Source organism: Solea senegalensis, linkage group LG4, assembly GCF_019176455.1.
Source record: "Solea senegalensis isolate Sse05_10M linkage group LG4, IFAPA_SoseM_1, whole genome shotgun sequence".
Taxonomy (NCBI): Eukaryota; Metazoa; Chordata; class Actinopteri; order Pleuronectiformes; family Soleidae; genus Solea; species Solea senegalensis.
The window spans coordinates 5,946,567-5,966,065 of NC_058024.1; the positions used below are offsets into that span (position 1 = coordinate 5,946,567).

At 41.7% G+C, this 19,499-nt stretch overlaps 1 non-coding gene across 1 annotated transcript; it reads right to left on the bottom strand.

Annotated features, from left to right (window-relative positions):
• Positions 1-19,364: 19,364 nt before the first annotated feature.
• Positions 19,365-19,436, bottom strand: trnae-uuc. The gene has a single exon. It is a non-coding gene; the product is annotated as a tRNA-Glu (tRNA).
• Positions 19,437-19,499: the final 63 nt, after the last annotated feature.

A 19,499-nucleotide genomic window follows, 5' to 3' on the forward strand; every position in this document is an offset into this window, starting at 1 on the left:
AACCTCAAATATCTTGTGCATTAATACCATGCACATCCACTTCAGCTGTCATATGATCACAAGAGAGTGAGAGCAAATTAAACACTTCTACACACAAAATTCTGTGTATTCTACTTCTACCAATTGTAAATGTTTTACATAAAATATTAGTCATGTATGTGGGATATCTGATTTTCAAATGACTAGGTGGTAAATGCAATAACACAAATGTGACACAGCTTGTACTATATTTTGTTTAAAAAGACTATCAGACTGATAATGGTACTTAAAGTCTGTAATATCAGTCAGACTTTGCGATGGTTCAGTGACTCCGTCAGTTCCCATCAACATGTTGACGTTCCACCCCACGAGAACTCACGAGTCACTATGACATGAGCACTCGGTGCTCGTCAGTGGAACCACACCCGTCTTCCAAACGCAGCCTTTATTTTTATCTCAACTCAACACCTGTACATTTCTGTGACTATCGGTGGGAGAATCTGTCCACCCACCCACCTCAACCACCGCTGTGGAATTAAAGATCTAGTGTGTAAGATTGTGAAAGAATTTCCATTTGGCAGACATTGAATATGAGACGATTATGCTGAGGTCATCCTGTTGGCCCACTAAGGTTTTACAGTAGCTCACAGTGGACACAGCTTAAGAGTTGCAATGATGACTGATTAGGTTATCCCAGTGCCGGCCCAAGCCTTTATAGGGCCCTAGGCTGAATTTGATTTGGGGGACCCCCCTCCCACCACCTCAGAGTAGCCAGTGCTTGACTATTATTGACACAAATGTAACACTATAAATGGCTCTTACTCTTGTTTTGGTTTTTTAACAGAAGGCAGCAAAATGACATTTTTGTATTTAAAGTGAAGCACTCAGTGTGGTGATTCTGAATTTTGATTCTTGAATTAATAACTAAAGTGTTTTTTAAAACTAAATGGAAAATCCTAATAATAATAAAAAAAAAAAAACTTAAACTCAACACTATTTAGAAATCTAAATACACTATATCTAAAGATATCAACATTTCTTTAAGATGATAAAGTGCTTTTGCGCCCAAGCAGCTGTTTAGTTGCTGCTTATGCCTTGGGCCGGCCGTGGGTTCTCCTAAAAGCTTTGAAGGGGAAATGTGAGGTGTGGAATAATCAGCTGCAACACGCAACTTCACATTAAGTCGTCACTGCAGTTGGTGTCTCAAGACCACATTTTATCTGGATGACACACAGAGAGACTCACAAGTGTACACAACAAGAGAGACCGCAGTCCGGTTCAAATGAAGCTGCTCGAGTTAATCGTGTGCACAGGACTGTTTTATTACTGTGTCACTGTGTGTACGTACTGGAAAAACTGAGGGGCAGAGCCTGAAGACCCTGTGGGGTGAACTGGTTCACTTATTGAAAGTGCGTGTGTGCTTGTTATCAAGGCAGTGTGTGCTGCTGGATCCTGCTCTGTAGGGGCCCAGACGTTTATCAAGCCACAACACCACCACCTGCCAGCGGGGCTGGGTGTTCCCTTGGCTGACACACATGCATTTACTCTCTCTCTCTCTCTGAGAGTTCCAGAACATGGTTTTAAAAACCCCATTAAAACAGAGCTACAAGTATTTTTCCCCCATCGTCTAACAAGCTCAGCCAGCTCTTGTTTACCAGCAGCCTTCTCTACTTCGTGGTTACGTCAGCTCCTAAGATGTGTCACTTCTAAACCCCACTTAGCCCCAGAGAACGCAACACAGGCTAACAAAAACACAGCCATTATCTTTCTGTTCCTACTCAGTGTGTAATCTATTCACTCGGTCATGATTTACAACGTGGCCGTGGTTCAGTGGAAGTACATTCAGGTCTCATTTACCCTTGCAATTACATGAACACCCCGTTCTTTTACCCAACACATTTGTAAACGAGGTTTTCTCATTTGCCAGGGCTGTAAATGAAGACTCAGTGTGTAAAACCAGGCTCAGGAGTTTCATTTGGTTTAGATCTTACCTAAAAAAAAACAAATGTGCAGTCCTGCTACCGTCACATAAAATCAGCTGCCAAAACAAATTCAGTACTTCCACACTCTGACCTGGTAAAGGTTATTAATGCTTTTATTTTTCTCACAACTGGGTTAGTGAAAGCTCACTACTTTCTGGCATGAATCATAAATCACTCTCTTACCTCCAGCAAGTTCAGAAGTCAGCAGCTGCTCTCACAGTCCTAGCTTCTCTCTACTGGTGCATTTTAGAATTGAATTTACAGCAGATTTTTACCTTAATTTAACAGCTTCAGAGTCATTGTGATGGTTAAATATCTTGTTGAGGGGAGATTGGGAGCTGTCTCCTCTCCCCCGAATGTCTGTTAGCGAAAAATAATAAATAAACAATAAATAATAAATAATAAACTCTCTGTTCTCTATGCGTATGCTGTTGTGTATTTGCACTTTCTCAATGTTTGCGGTTGTCGTAAAGGTGTTTAGCTGGTTAGCTTGCTAGCGGCGATGTTAGCATACTGGCCATCAGACACACTTGTTTGCGGTGGAACTCGCAAGGTTCCGTTTTTAAGATGTTTACCAATCATTTTTTAAAGCTTGCATAGGTCGAACCTTCAGAGGTCTAGTTTGTAATAAATAGTGGCACTATGGTGACCTTCAGATACCAAAGACAATACCATTCTTCTTTGTTTGTGCAGTAAGCCTCTGCTACCATTGTGGAATCACTGCCTTTAAAAAGTCAATATTAAAACAACAATTTTAAAGCAAACATATGGATAGTACATTTAAATTCAGTCAGTGAACCCTTCCAAATGTTACATACTTGACATTTTAATTCTATACTCTGCTTGTATGAGCCACTTGACTTTGGAACAGCCTACCTGAGGAGATTCAGTGAATTATTTGCTTTTACTTCCCTTTATTTATGTTGATATTTGGGGTTTTGAAATTTGTTTCTCAATGCATCCTGCGTTTCAGTAGTCTGTTTTTTATTTTTGCTATATAAATGTATTTACATTTATTATTCTTTTTTTCCACAGCTGGGGTTGAGGGTTAAAATTCAACAGACGCTGCAGTCACATGGTGTCGTAAGGATGCCAGAGGTTGTAAAGTTTGTTTGCTGTAAACTCATTAAGCAAAACAAGAATTCATGTGTGGGAAGAAATTGTCAAAGTGAAGTAACTCGTTCAGAATCTCTAGTCATGAGTTTCTACTGTGCTGTTCTGTGTTTGCTTATGTGTTTGTGTTTGAGTCATTGTGTCCCTACAGAGTTGCCGTAGTTTTGCCTTAAAGGGGATGTTTGCCTATTGTGGTCTTTTTTATTATTTGGGTGTGTGTGTGTGTGTGGGGGGGAGGGGGTCATTTGTGTTTGATTAATGATAAATTGGTAGATTTCTAAACCATTAGGAAAAATACCAAAATAACCAGCGCCTAGAGTTCCATTCTTTGGCACCCTTCCCTTGAAGTATTTACTTTTGAGCAATACAAGCCATTCTTAATTCTTTAGCATTTCAAGACATTTTGAACAATCTTATGTTTTCAACTTTGTGGCAACTCTTTTCTGTTCCATCATGGCTGTGCACAAAGCAAGGACTAGAAAGACATGGTTTGACGAGTTTGGTGTGCAAGAAGTTGACTGGCCTCAACCCCATCAAGCCCCTTTGGGATGATTTAGAACAGAGATTGCGAGCCAGTGCTTGATCTCGTAAATGCTCTACAGAGTGAATGGGCACACTTTCCCATTGCATTTGAGGAAAGTTGTCCAAGAAGTGTGGAAGCCGTAAAAGCTGCAAGAGGAGGACCAACTCCACATTAAAGTACTGTAAATGTATTTGAATATGTCAGTACAGTCCCTGTTAGTGTAATGGTCAGACATCCCAATACTCTAGTTACGCATGTGGTGGTTAAATCTTTGGGCAAGTGCACAAATCTGATTTCATATGCCGTGTTTACATAAAACTGACAAAGAAAAAGATCATAAGTTCTGTTTCCGTGTGGATACGGCCAAAGATTTGCCATGAAGCGGACGCTTTGTTTGTGTGTTCTGGACTCTGTTGCTCTAAAGTTGAAGAGAAGAAAGACTCTGAGTCTCATTTATTGTTTAATCATTCAGTAACCCAGTCACATGACACAGAGCACTGTTTCTCTTTGCCTTGTAAAGGCCCCAAATCTTCTGATCTCAACAGCTTCGGTCGGTGATGCTGACTTCAAGCCCTGACTGATACGGCCTTGGTGTGTTTGGATTTTACAAGACCCTTGATATAAACCATGCAGTGTGTTAGAACAGAGGTGGCCAGAGGACAGGTTGCAGTTTTTACGGCTGAATCATGTCAGATTTTTAAACACACTTGCATTCAGCAGAGGTGATGTCTGCGCTGTTGCTGTTTTTAATGGCTGTTAGTGAGTGCTTCAGCTCTGGTCCCTCTCTTCATTGGGCCAGTGTTTATCTCCCTCTGCTTTATTTGTGATCTCACTCTCACATTTATTTACTCAACTTTTCAGCTTGTCACTTGTGCTGCCTCCCCCCCTTCTCCTCTCTCTCCTGGTTCTTCTCTCATTCCATTGTTTCTCTCTCTCTCTCTCTCCTTTCCTTCCTTGTTTCTATAACATCTTTGTTCTGATCTTTTCCTTCTCGCATGTTCCCTATGAATCACACCAGCGAGGAGCAGAAACAGAGCCGTGTGTCATGTCAGGTCCAGCTGACCTGGTTGGTTGTGCTGAGTCACCAGAAGGCCCCTCTCTCTCTCTCTCTCTCTCTCCCTCCCTCCCCCCCTCTGTCACTTTCACATGTACATACAAAATAGGGTCAGTCAAATCTCACTCTCCACATGGTTCTCACTCTGTTGTGTCACTTTGATGTCAAGGGATTCCTCAGAAGTGCCTTAAAAATGGCCCCACATCTACAAACCTCAACTCGTCTGTTTGGCCACTGTCACTACCTTGGTAGCTTTGTCAGATTAGAAAGTCAATCAGTTAGTTTTACTCATTGATTTCATCTACAAAGCCAGAGGTATTATTTTCAGAGGATGTAGATTTTTGCCCAAATAATACAATTATGTATTTTTTAAAAGCACAATATTGGACTTTATAACGGTATCCGATACACCAGGAGTGCTTGTGCTGTTAACTGCTATCGCTACCAATATATGTATGTTTTTCTCTGCACCCAAATGTAGAGGTCATTTAGTCTCTTCTACAGCGAAATGAACATTATATACTCATATTGCATAAACACACCAAACATAAACACAATGTATAGTTCTCTGTGGCGGCCTTTTCCCGCGCAGATATTCCACTCAGATGTCAGTCAATAACTATAATAAAATGTCAGACTTGTAATATAATATAACTGTAATATATGGCAGAGCCGGCCCATGGCATAAGTGAAAGAAATCTAGATATGTTTAGATATATAAATAGTGAGCTTAAGATATATGGTTTTATTTTGTAGCTGAGGTTTGCTCATTTAGTGCACATTTGCACATCTGTTCTATGTAAAGACCAAAATGATTAAACTGATTTATTTGTTTAATTCAAGTTCAGTATCGCCACACTTTGAATAAGAAAGGGCAAATTAATTCCAGGCCACTTTTGTGATTTTACTGCTCTTTAAAGTTAAATAAAAACAAGAGCGACACTGGTTTCGAGTAAATAGCACAACTGTGATTAATGTAATTTAAAGTGTTACATTTGTATCAATAATAGTCAAACACCTGCTAATCTGAGGTGGTGGGAGGGCCCCACCCACTCAAATCAAATTCAGCTTAGGGCCCCATAAAGGCTTGGGCTGGCCCTGATATATGGAATTCTATAACCATACAATTAAGTTTGATAGCGTTTTAAAATATACTTCTCATTATGTATATCTAACATAATAGAATAGAACGTATACACCCAGGTACAGTATACACAGACATAACTGCCATTATTAACAAAAAATTTTGTTAATCAAATGTTGCAACATGGTTAATTTCATCTAAAGAAGGTAGAGTTGTACAACTTAATTCATCGGATTTGTACGTCTTAAAATGATATAAAAGTTATGAGCAGTCACAAAGCCCCTATGGGAAATTCAATGTTTTGTGGAAAATCAAATAGCATTTCTGTGATTGCTCATTATTCCATTACAGCCTATAACCATGCATGAATATTATTTCATGCACATGTTCCTTCGTTTTTTATTTTAACCCGACTGGCCCTTCATCTAGATCTACTAACCTTTTATTCTTCTAACCTAGACTATTACATCTTGTACCAACTGGCACATTTTAGAGATGTGCTGGTTTTTAACAAACATTTAAAGTCTAGATTCTCCTGTGTCTTTGTGTGACATGTCAAACTCCTGCCATCTTATTATGGGTTTAGCTGGGCCTGGTGAGTGTCAGTGCTGAGATAGGACTCGGATTTAGACTATATTTACTAAGTGATCACACCCCAGAAACCCATCACATACTCTGTGCTGTGGCTTTTTCCCGCGACAATAATCCATTCAGATAACAGACACAGATCTGGGAGAAGGAGCTAAAGTCCCCGTGTTAAGACGGCACAATGATTGCAAACAAATACGAGCCTCAGTGACAGGTGTTAGTTTAAGGGGAGTTTTAAATTCTTCATCAAATACACAAAAAAACTTCTGTGAAATCCCTATGTGTTACAATCCAGAAAATGGAAAATGACTAATGAGGAAATAAGATTTAAAAGGAGTTCAACTGGTCACAAAGTTGCCAATAACACAGAACGAGCTCCGCTAGTTCAACCAGTAAAACTGGGAACACCACAGCCTAAAAAAAAAAGAAAACAGAAAACAAACATACTTTTGTATTCTCTGTAAACATGTCCGTGTTTGTGTGAAATTGTTGTTTTTTTAAAGGCTGGTGTACTATTGTCTAGACAGGAATGCATTGTGTTGATGAAACATGGCTGAGTTAATCAAAGACTGTCATGACTGTAAGAGTTTCTGGCCAATCAAAACGACTGAACAAATAATACAAATCCAATAATTAGTGAGGGGTTTACAGCCTCTTAGGCCCTATCTACACTGAAATGAAATGTAAACAATCCTTTTCTTTGTCATTTTGAAAAGGTTTTCCATAAACACTGCGTCATTCCAGGATATGTTTTCATCCACACGAAATGCCCAAAACGACTCTAAACACTGTAGTGCATATGCCAGGCCTATATGTGGCGCTGTAACGCTGCTACACCAAGCAGAGAAGAAAGCGTTGAGCATACACACATAACTACAACTACAGAAACATATACTGTGTGAACCAAGCCAGGGAAAAGGAAGCCGCTGTATCTCTCTATAAGTTAGTCCTTATTGAATCAGTTTCCTGTTGACCTTTATGTCACTATAGCAACATGGACGGTGAGATAGATCGTGCTGTGGTTCTGCATGTTTTGTACCTGCTCTACATGTTCATCGTGATACAAATTAGATTGAGCATGTGTTGTCTGAAGAAAGAATCTGTCGCCACAGTTTATACATCGCCTCCTTTTACTTCCAGTTCAAACACCGGGTAGGAAATTCCGGTGCATGCGCAAAACACCTACAGTCCGACTCCAGTCTGACTAAGCGTATACATGCAGGACTATGAATCACAATAAGTTAGACTGATTAAGATTAGCTCGATTGTGTCTTAGTCAAAAAAATCAGACTTTTAACATGCATGTTAATGTGTTCCAACATGTGAACGTATAACACTGATACTCTATATTCTGCCCTGTTGACCTTGAGTATGAGTCAAAGAGAATGTTAATGTAAACAGTCCTGAAAAGTCTACGATACAATTGTCATTTATGGTCTTGATTATAACTTAATTGTGGGATCTGGACTCAGAAAAGAAACAAGTGCTTATCCAACAGCAGGCCTCATCTTATCAGCTGCTCCACTGGTCCTTCATGCCACTCTCACAGCTCCAGTCCTAGCACTTAAGCTGTGGCTGGTGATCGTGAGATGAGCCAGAGGAGATAGTGCCATACTGAACTGATAATATGTGGCAAACGTTTATCAAAGGTAACGGCAGTAAAACAGGATACGTTTTTTTTTTTTTTACCAAGGCAGAAACAAAAAGACGGAACAACAGCTGAAACGTGTTCTGTGTGAAGGTCCAATATGCAATACTTGAGCGTCACAATCAGACCAAAACAAAAGCTAAAGTGAGCGCTAACGCCAGTGAGCTATCACGTCTGTTCAAATCACCACTACAGAAAAGGACAGCTCCAACAGCCAGTCCTGGCTGGAGTGTTGAACTTAACTGTCTGTTCGAAGTGTAATACTTTTTTACATTTTGCTAGCAGTTATTCTCAGCCTGTACTAAAATAAAAATGTTCCTTGTTTTTGTCTCAGCCATCAGTACTCAAAGCAAATAAACCCTGTTATTTTGTATTCACTTCCCTGCATTTGGGTCCAGCCTGCACCTTACAATACAAGTGAATAGTATTTGTCAATCTCAGTAAACCAGGCATATATGTGGGTTTTACTTTATGCCTGTAGCCTGTAGGCATGTGTGTATTTCTCCTATTAGATTAGCACTTGTTATCTTCACTCCCCGTCAACCTTCTGATCACTTAAGTCTGCAGCTCTGTAATTTGATAGCCATTTGTCTCACTTAAGCAGAGACTGGAGACGTTCATCAGAGCGGTGCTGAGATCACTCACTCAGACACCCAAAAAACCCCTATCCTATCTTACCCCAACACCTCCCAACGGCAACCTCACATCCGCCTCTCTTGTCTATTTCGCACCACACCAGTCTGGCAGTGTCTGCATTCAGACACAGAAAATTGCCCCCCCCCCAAACTAAATGATGAGTGAGCTTTTTAGAGAGGGGCTGTTTGTTCTGTGATAGTGCATGTGAGCAGCTAATGTAGCATGTGTAACACCCACGGTGGTGCAGCGGAGCATTGGAAGCACAGCAAGAAGGCAAGAGATGAGAAATGGGCAGTGGTTAAATCCTTTCGGTGAAGTGAGGTCACAGCCATCTTTACAATATGGATGTCGTGACCAGCACACAATCAATGCCTTGACCTTGAGCCACCATACTTGAAAACAGTACCTGAACTTGGTAGGTGGTGTGTAGGCTGTGCCCAACATCGACATCGTGCCAGGACAATGAACGACGACATCGGACGTGACATAACAGACAACAATGGAGTTGACTATGACCTTACAGTAACTATTTTACTCTAGTACCGCAAGGGAAGAGTGCCAAAAAGTCTACAAAAAAGTAAAGTTAGGTAACATTTGAGTTTAGGTGAGTAGTTAAAGGTTAGGGATAAGGCTTTGGCTCGGCTGTCCAAATGAATATTAGTCATTGCAGTGCCTTGTCAAAAGTAGCTTCACAAACCTGCGTGTGTGTGTGTTTGGCGACGGGGGTGAGGGGGTTAGGGGTTGGGGGTTGGGGGTTGCCTCTGTGTGATATTTCCTTATCTCTGGCTAACATGTTTCTACAAACAAGCGGTGTCTCCACCGCAACCTCAAACTCAGCCAACCCCTGTCGGAGTGCAGAAAAGAGGAGAAGAAAGGGAGGAAAAGGAACAAGGGAGGGTGAGCGAGGTTTACTACAACAGGACCGGCAAAAAGAGAGAGGGGGAGAGAGAGTTAGACCCGGCAACTGACAACTACTGACAGCTGAGCTTCCTCTCACTGGGGATTTTCACAAAGTCAAATTCACACACAGAGAGGGAGAGAGAGAGAGTTTGTGCAGCTATTTTTGACTTATATTTACTTAGACAGCCTAACCAAAGCTCTAACCTTGATCTAGCAATAATAAACATCTCAATCCAAATGTATAACCACAGTTTAAATGATGTGCCGCCTCATTAGAATAGGTTAACGAGATAAGTTTTAGCAGCTTTAACCAGAGTCTCAGAAATGAGGCTCCAAAGTCTAAACCTAACCACATTAGGACCAGGTTTTGGTCTCCATGGGAAGTACTGGCCCTGACAAGGTCGGTGTGAAAATGTCCAAAAGAGGTAACAGAGCTGAGTATATACACACACACGTTTGTGCAGCATACGTGGTGAGGACACTCATAGACATATGATACATGCCCGAGCTCCTTACCCCAACCTTAACTATCACAACTAAATGCCTAAACCCTAACTTAAACCCAATTCTAACCAAACAACCAAGTCTTAACCCTCAAAAAGCCCTTTTAAGGAGTGACAGAACGAAAATGTCCTCACTTTCCCAAAATGTCCTCACTCCCTATGGTAAGTTCTTTGGTTCTCACAAAGACATCCATACAAGAACACACACACACACACACAGAGGGAGAGAGAGAAATCAGTCGACTTCAGCTGAATGATCATTCACACGTTATAACCATTTTCTCCCTCATGCAGATCTGACATTGACTCTGTCAGACTGTGCTGTGCAGCAGTGAGCAGCTCTTATGTAACAAATGCTGATGTTCAGTGTGTGTGTGTGTGTGCAACGTTATGCAGTTTTTTTTTTTGTTGCCTTTGAAGCACAATATAGCGTCAATAAAATAATTACTTTGTGTGTGTGTGTCCACATATGCCATTGCTGTTGCCACCCACAACCCACAGCGGGGAAGAAACCGCAGCAGGTGTGACAGAGGCTGTTAAAACATACAGTTGATCGATTTTCTCCTGTCTGACCTCTGAACCTGTGCTGTTACCCCGGGGCAGCTGTGAAAATTACCTTTTGTTTTTTTTGCTTCCTAGAGCGTAGCAAACACTTTTTGAGAAAAAAAAAAAAAAAGCCGTACACACGAAAAATGAGTTCTGAAGCCTGTCACCATGACTCTGTACTTGTTAAATTAGGGTAAAAACACAGTTTTGATTTAAGTTTTGTTTCTAAACACACACATGTCAAACTGCACATGACCTGTATAGTACTGTTATTTAATGAAAGACATGGGAGGGGAAGCAGCTGCCGGTGTCTCACACCTCGACAACAGAAAACAGACCATCGCTGATAACTGCACGTCAGACTGACAGCAGCAGAATGTAGGACTCGCGAGTAAATCACATTAGTCGCCTTCATTAATGATGCAGCTGTTTGGATTTTATCATTTTAATGTGTGGAGATGTAAAGACTGGCCATTCTGTTGCAGACACCAAGAGAAAGCGGCAAACAGCAGACCTAGATTTTATTAGGTTAGACTTCTGTTAAGCTGGCAGCCATGTTTTTATGTGTTCTACCGCTTTATCCCCTACATGAGGGTCACAGGGGCCATCAGAGCCACATTCTTTTTCTATTGTTATAATCATCATATTGTGTTTTATTTTGAAATACTCGTCACTCCTTCACTTCCAGTTTGTCATCCTGCTCCTCAGTGATTGATAGACGTGCCCAAATAACGTACACCTGTTTCTTGTTAACTCACCTCCCTAGCAGTGTATAAGCTCACTTCAGACTTCGCTCCCTGCCAGATTGTCTTTCTGTGAGTGTTCCAGTGTTTTCTAGTGTTACTTCCTTTGTGCATGACCATGTTTTTTATGTATTTTAACTCTTCTGTCTATCCCAGTGCCTGTGTACTGAACCTTATTTCACCCAGAACCCTCTTTGTGTCCTACATTTGGGTCTATCTCTGCAAAATCTGAACTATCACTTTATTGGGGGCGTCTACTACTGAAATTAAACAACTACAGCCAGGAAGAAATACTAGCCTGGTTTTATACAAGTATTAAAGCACATTACTCTTTTGTTCTTTTATATTTAGAGAACTCCAAGTTTGAGAAACTATAGGTTGCAGTTTAGGAGTTACACTGTGCTCTGGACTAATTCTTGGCTTAGAGTAGCGACTTCCTGGAATCAACAGAGTTGCTAGGATCTGGTTTTCGATTAGTGAGCTTTATAGATGTGGTCCAAGTTTACATTCCACTTCCAGGCCTTTTTTTAAATGTTGTATTGCTCTTTTTCTTTTTCTTCTTCTTCTTGCTCGCTCTGTTATCACATCGTCCTGGTCTGATCACCTGGGATGGCTTGAGTTGTTGCAGAGTCACATTTTCAGTATGCTGGAAAGACCTCGCAGACACACTGACATGAATATTTCACATTTAGCAACAACTGCTGCTTAGGGATGACTGGCCACAAATTGGAAAACTAATCAGTGACAAGATTATCAGGCTGAAATTCCCACAATGTGAACTGGAATTTGTGGACCAGCTAGCTGTTCCTTGTCTTTATGCTAAGCTAAGCTAACCAGCTACTAACTGTAGTTCCATTTTACCATGAAGAGGAGAGGAGACCGGCATCAACTGTTGAAATCCTGTCTTCAAATCTAACTCTTGGCAAGTATTTCAGACTGATCCAAATTTAGAAGACAGTCTTTAGAAAAACCACGATGACTATAAGTGAGACAGGATTGGAAAGAAAGCCAAACAGGGGCATTTTTTTTTAAACAGATGACGATGATTGCATTAATATAATTCCAAATGAATAATCCATCCTCGCAGATATTTTTGGTCTTTTTTTTCTTTCCTCTCCTGCACTGTCTTTAACTCTCAGGCCAGGGAAACCTCCCCCATCACTCATTCTCCCATTATTTCTTTTTAGAGGTTTCCTGAAACCTTTTCTATTTTAGTATGTTCCACTAGATATGATTCGGCCTCTCATGTAAAAAAAACTCTCTCTCCCTCTCGCTCCCTGTCTCTCTCTCTCTGTCTCTCTCTCTCTCTGTCTCCCTCTCTTATAAAACAAAGTGACCCTGTGTGTTTGTGTGTTTCCATGCACCAGGAGTTATGTTCCTGATCCTGGAGGGAGTGATCAGTGCTCAGTACAACAAGTCTAGTCCATGCGGATTCACCAGCAGAGCTCTTTATAAGGGCAAGAGAAAAAAGACTTTGCTGCCTCTATATTTAGATGGACTTTATTGAGCCTCGCTCTCTCTCTCTCTCTCCCCCCCAACCCCCGTATCACTGCTGTTGGAAATCTCTCACCAAAGCCATGTGGGAGGCTGGCCCTCCTCTCCATCACAGCAAAGGGAGAGTGGGTCTGATAATGATCTGGCTGATAATAACAGAGCAGAGGAAACTAAAGAGAGATGGGGAGAGGATAGAAAGTGGATGACAGAGAAGTGGTGGGTGGTGAGAGAAGTGTTTTTCATTGTCTCTCCTCTGCTCATCAAAGACTGTTATCCAATGTCAGTGATGATGTGGTGATGTTCTCCCTCTTCCCCATCTGCTCAGGGGAAGTTCCAAGCAATGGGCACAATATCCATCCAGCCACACGGGAAAGAACACTGGCAATCATCTGGAGTCCCACAACCACAAGAGGTTACTCTTCCAGTCCTCCCTGCTACTATTTACCCACTATATGATGAAATTGAGGTGACAGTGGATCTACAGCCACGTTTAAACCAAGCAGTAGGTTATGGAATTATTTGCATTTTGATTTGTGAAATGTTGTTATAGTTGATCTGCAGCATTCCAACTTTGGACTCCTTTAGTTGGGTTACCAAGCATTGGTCTGGCACCTATAGGGTGGAGCTAGACATGGATTGGTTGAAAACACACGCGAAATGTGTCATTTTTAAAGTAGAAGTATGCAGGATTTTTACCCTAATTTAACAACTTTAAAGGTCATTGTGATGGTTAAATGGGGAGATTGGGGGCTGTGTCCACTACTGTCTGTTTGCGTAAACACAGCCTTGCAAGATCGGGGTCACCGACCCAGGTGTCCTCAGAACCAGGAGGTCTAACGAAGTCTTAGGTCTTGCGAGTCCTACAAGTATTGCTTCACGGAATCACACACCCACGCTAGGCAGAGAAAACCATTGTTGGAGGAATGTGAGAATGTGAGAAGCAAAACACAGACACATGCCGACTGGCGTGGATATGGCTCCATGGCTCGTGTTTGTCGGCTCCATTGAAAACAAATGTACATGGTCAAGAGGGGAAGGGAGGGGGGAGTGTCAATGGTGAGGATAAACCTGGAGAAAAAGCAACCAGACTTGCAAAGTTCCACTTTAAATGACAATGCATTATGACAGAGAGAGGATCGAGTACCGCTTGTGTTTCTTTTTCATGTATATTTTCAGCAGTGTTTGCTGTGTCACGTTCATCTTTGATTAATTTATTGGTAGGCTGCATGGTGTTGTGCTGGTATGATATCACACCATTTATGTAGCTCACACAGCTATTGCCCACTAACCCACGCACTCCAACACAAGCTAAACCAGGGTTTACCTCCATTGTGAGCACAACTATGGTGCATCTCTTGATGGAAACACTGCTTACGTAGAAATATGCCCTTACATAGTCCTCCTATATGTCTCCTCTACATACCTCACCTCATGAAAGCAATACAAATCATGTTTCTCAATAGCTTTGACCTCTGCTGTCCAACCGTACTGCCAGTGACAAGCAGCACTCCAAACATGGCACTCTCTTATCCACAGTGCCTCTTATCTCAGTTACTGCCTGGTGATTCTAATAAAGTATAGTCAAACACTTTGCCACTGAGGCACAAGTGAGAGGCGGGAACGTTCTGAAGCCTACTGGCTACAGACGGGAGTTCTGTAACGTTTAAACAAGTATTCATGGAACCCTGAGCACACATGGACTGAGACAAACATCAGCAACAGACTCACAATGACAATTAGAATGCATTTTCTGTGATCAGATAGCGATTGGATAGCACTTCACCACATGCACTTACACATGGTATTATGGTGTGAATGTGAAAAGTGAAAGTGAACAGTTGTTTGTCTGTGTGTGTTGGCCCGGCAATGGACTGGTGACCTGTCCGGGGTGTACTGTACCCCCCGCCTTTCACCCCATGTAAACTGGGATTAGCTTCAGCTGCCTGTGACCCTCATATGGAGGATAAAGCAGTAGACAATGAATGAATGTTTTTGCTCCTCGTGTAGTGATGTGCAGATAGGAAGCACCATCGTGCCATGATTAAGACAACAGGTCAAATTTGACCAAAATCAGTTGCTCGTTTGTGGAATATATATAGTAGAGTATGATACCATGTTTCCCAACCATTCCATTTTTGGCACCCCTCCCTTGGGGTACCAGAGTAAAATGGTTCGGTGCGGTTGGAGCTAGACCGACTCTACCCACGACAGCCAGCTCATTGGGTGACAGAAAAACGTCACTCCCTTGCGACCCGTGTAAATATCCAATGAAAGTCAAGTCAAACACCCACAGTCAAAGCTTGACGTCTTGTTAAGACTGACAGCTTTAAATCGAGCAAGAAATAAAGAGCGGCAGGATGTCCTCCTTTGCTGTCTGTTGTGTTGTGTTCGATGTCGTCTGTTGTGTCGTTGATGTCGACGCCCCACCTACCTAGTAAAGGTACTGTTCTCAGTCAAAACACAAGCCTGACTCAGGGCTTTACCATTCCAAACCAAACCATTCCATGAGGGTAACACAGCATTAGATTACTGATAACGTTTTATTCAGCAGTCCATCAAAAGTGAAAGACTCCATTCTCTCTTATTTGTAGTAGAGAATATACATACAATGTACATGCTGTCATGACATTACCTTTTGTGGGACCTGACTGAATTGAAAATACTACAAATGGAACATGTTTTCAGAAAATAATCAACTGGTTAAACAAACAGACAAAAAAACTGCTCAGTGCTTTCAGCCAGGCGGCAGACTCCAACAATAAAGGTCCAGTCATCATGCAGCTCCACCACCACCCGCTCAGTTTAGGCCGCTGTGCTCAATACAAATTCATAATGCCATCAGCCAATGTGTATGAAAGCCTTTAATAACCTACTCAATCCTCCTCACAGGTGAATGGAGGCTGAATAAAGATAGCAGTGGCAGCCCCTCAGGACTGGGCGTATCGCTCTGGGCTTTTGTTGCATTTGTTGTCATTAGACTTGCACTGAAGGGCAGGTGGGTTTTGTGTAGATACACTGCTGATGCGTGCTCAACGATGCTCATCCGCTGTTTGCACATCCCGTATTGAGCTGTTTTGTTTTTTAAAGGCCTGCCAGACTGCTTTTCATAACCCAGGTGGTGTGTGTGTGTGTGTGTGTGTGTGTGTCTGTATGTGTGTGTGGCTGAAGGAGCTGCGAGGATATCACATTCCTCTCCCCATGTGAAATTCATCTATGTGGTGAGCTTCTTCACTCCTATCTGTCATGGTCTGTAAACCTTTACAAGTGTTTGAGGGAGAAGATAAGTCTTAACCCTTCTGGAAGCTCCCTCCATCTCCACAGGCAATAACGAGAAGACAAATTCAGTGCAAATCATGCTGCTGTGTAACCCTGTGGGCAGGCCGTGTGTTATAAACACACATACATTTATCTCTGCTACTATCACACCAGACATTTGTCCAGTGGCTCTTTTGTTTTTGCTATGGAACTATGTCTCTCTCTCTCCGGGGCTCTCCTCCTACTCCACCTCCGGCCCTGCGTTCCTAAGCTGGAAATGAGCATGGACAGAGAGCGGCTAACACACACACACACACACACACATAGGGGTGAAGGGACTTTACATAAATCTGTTGATCCTTTGTCCTAATGCTGTGTGAGCTTTCGTGAAGAATTGACACAGCGTATGTGACAGAGATACAGACAGAGGTTGAGACAGCTGCTGAGGCCCCGCTGCTCCTCTGACAGGAGCCTCTGTGCAGCCAGGCCACGCCTCGGCTCTTCCCCTGCACAGAGAACTATTGTCTTCAGTGCTTTCTGATGTCATGGCCATGTCCCTTGCCCAGTGAGCCGCTGTCGTTGTAAAACTTGACAAACCTATTAGCCTGAAGTCATGAGCACAAAGAACTGTGTGGACGGACGGCAAGTTAGCACCACACAGAAACACTCCTGTGCTCTATCTACCCCTCTTTAGCCACTCCTTTCCCCTTGGCATGTTTTGAATCTCATTTGGCTCTCATTTGCATGGCAGTTGATGCTTTTCTTGTGTGACTTCTGAATCTGGCAGCCTCCATGCAAATATACTTTTTTTATATTTATTTGCCTTATTCATCCCCTCCTGTTTGAAGAGTTTTGCCCATTAGTGAAGTGAAAATTCTTTGGTCTCCTTCTAAGCCTGTCATAAATCCAGGTTTTTCTTCCAACAATCAACCAAAGACAAGTCATTCACTTGATTGAGTTGGGGCAACAAGCCCAGTCAGACTTGTCTATGCATTGTTGTGGCACATGGATGGTTGAACTTGGAATTTCCAAAACTTCATTTATATTGCACATTTAAAACAACCCAAGTTGACCAAAGTGCTCCACAGACACAAATACACAGCAGGTAACAGGTAAAACAAATGAAAAATAAAATGTAGACATTTGTAGTAGGGTCTTAAAGGTTTCTAGAGTGTGGGCTGCTCTTACATGAGAAAGTAAACCATTCCAGAGACTGATGAGAGCCACAGAAAAGTCACCCCTGCTTTTTCACCCTGTTCTCAGAACACACAAATAAGTTGTTTTTAAAACTTTAAAAACAAGCAATACAACCCTGAACCAGACCGGAAGCAAGTTGCGGGAGGACAAAACTGGTGTGATGTGGTCAACTTTTTCCTGTCAGAAGACGAGCTGCTGCATTCTGTACTAGCTGCAGGCGATGAAGAGACGACACAGGAAAGCGCCCCTGAATTCAGATTTCCAACTAAGAAACTCGCAGCAACCTCACCAACTGCGACATAAGATTCCAAAATGTATGCCACTATACAAACACTGCTACTTTTACCGTCAATAGCACTTGATGTTTGTTTCACTGTGACGCATTCAAACATAGCACTGTTTCATTTTAATCATAAACATATTGTTACATTGCTTGTGTACGCAGAATACCACGTAGAGCATTGTTATTGACTGGTATTGCTATATAGAATGCTATCCCAGCAGTTTTGCGCTGATATGCTATGGCCTCACCCACGTTGAGGAGGTAGTATAGTAATGGAAAAATAAAGAAAAAGCATCATTAGCGTTGTACCAGAAATGATGCTGCAATTTGCATAGCTGCTAAAAATTCAGCAGACGAAGAAAATATTAGCATGGTCACCCAGGTCTTATCACTAATACCATTTGGAGTGTAACCTGATAAAAACCTGCATGCAGTGCAGAGTCATTCGACCCGGGAGTGTATGCTGAATTAATATATTCCCACGGTCAGGGATTAAACAGGTTTTTTGACCAGTGTGAATGGGATATAAGAGACATCCACAAAGTTACACACTACAGCTTTATCATAGGGTCAATTAGGCACAGATTTTATGTGGTGAGCCGTGTCTCAAGTGACTAAAATCTCTTTTAGTGTCTAGACCATGTGTCCCCATACAACCTACTTCAAAAAAACAGAACTGTCTTTGAAAACAACAACAAAACAATTCATTTAAAAAAAATAAAGGAGCCGGGTCTCCTCACTTTTCTCAATGTCCTGATTCTTGTCTGGAGTTCTGTAATGAGGTTTGGAGCTGCTGTGACCATGTGATGGTGAGTTGATGGTTGTGTTGCTCCTGGTCAGATCTCTCTGCTCTGTCACTCCACAGCATGAACTGAGTGACCCCATGCACACAGCTGCACACACTGCGAGACACAGTCTCCGGCTTTATCCCGGGATCATGATCACTGAGGATATCTTCAAGTGAAGATTGGAGTCACACCACACTCACACGCTCTCTGTTAAGATTGTGTCAAACTCAGCCCCCTCTGCTTTGAAAATGCTGTTGGCCTGCTCATTTGCAATACAATGACTGCCCTCTAGTGGTGCCTCAGTGAAGAGGAACGTTACATCCGGAGTGAAGTCAGTCTTTTTTTTTACTGGAAAGGTTTCCACAGAAAAGACATTTTCACATTAAACACAATGAGCCATTGCTACTGTGTAAAAGACATGAAAGCAACCATTGCTGTAAATGTTTATTTTATAACATCATATGAGTAAAACATCAATAACACATGTTTTAGTAGGACACAGGTTTTTCCCACAGCTTATCCCTTAGGATTGGGTTTGTATGGTTTGTGGAAAGGTCATTATATAAACGGTGTATGCTTGTGTTATTTTACTGTGTTTTTAATTGATCGACAAATTAGTGAATAAAATTACCTAAATAATTTTTTTAAAAACCCAGAAGAATTCTATGTTTTAAAGATAAATTATCTGGGGGGGAGCAGAATTGAGTAATTTGATTGGAAAAAATATCCTAGAAGACTTATTAAAATAATTCTCATTAATTTCACACGTTCGTATGCCTATGATTTATATATTTTATATTCAACGTTCTAGTATTTCACATTATGCATGCACATATGTGTGTAAGAATTCATCTAATGGTAAAATGTCTTCAATGTATGTAATCTTCTTCTTCAAAACGGCTGGTCTGTTTGTCTGGGCTGCTGTAGGAACATGGCAGCAGACACATTGCTGTTACAGAGACATTCTCGTACAGGTATATCTAAATACATATATATGTAGAGAGAGAGTGAGTGAAAGTTGAATGTCAATTTAGGAAGAAAAGAGTAGTTCCCATACCGGGAGTCGAACCCGGGCCGCCTGGGTGAAAACCAGGAATCCTAACCGCTAGACCATATGGGAGATGATGTTAGGAGATGTTGATATAATACCTATATAGTTATATACTTTAAAGGTATGTATTCA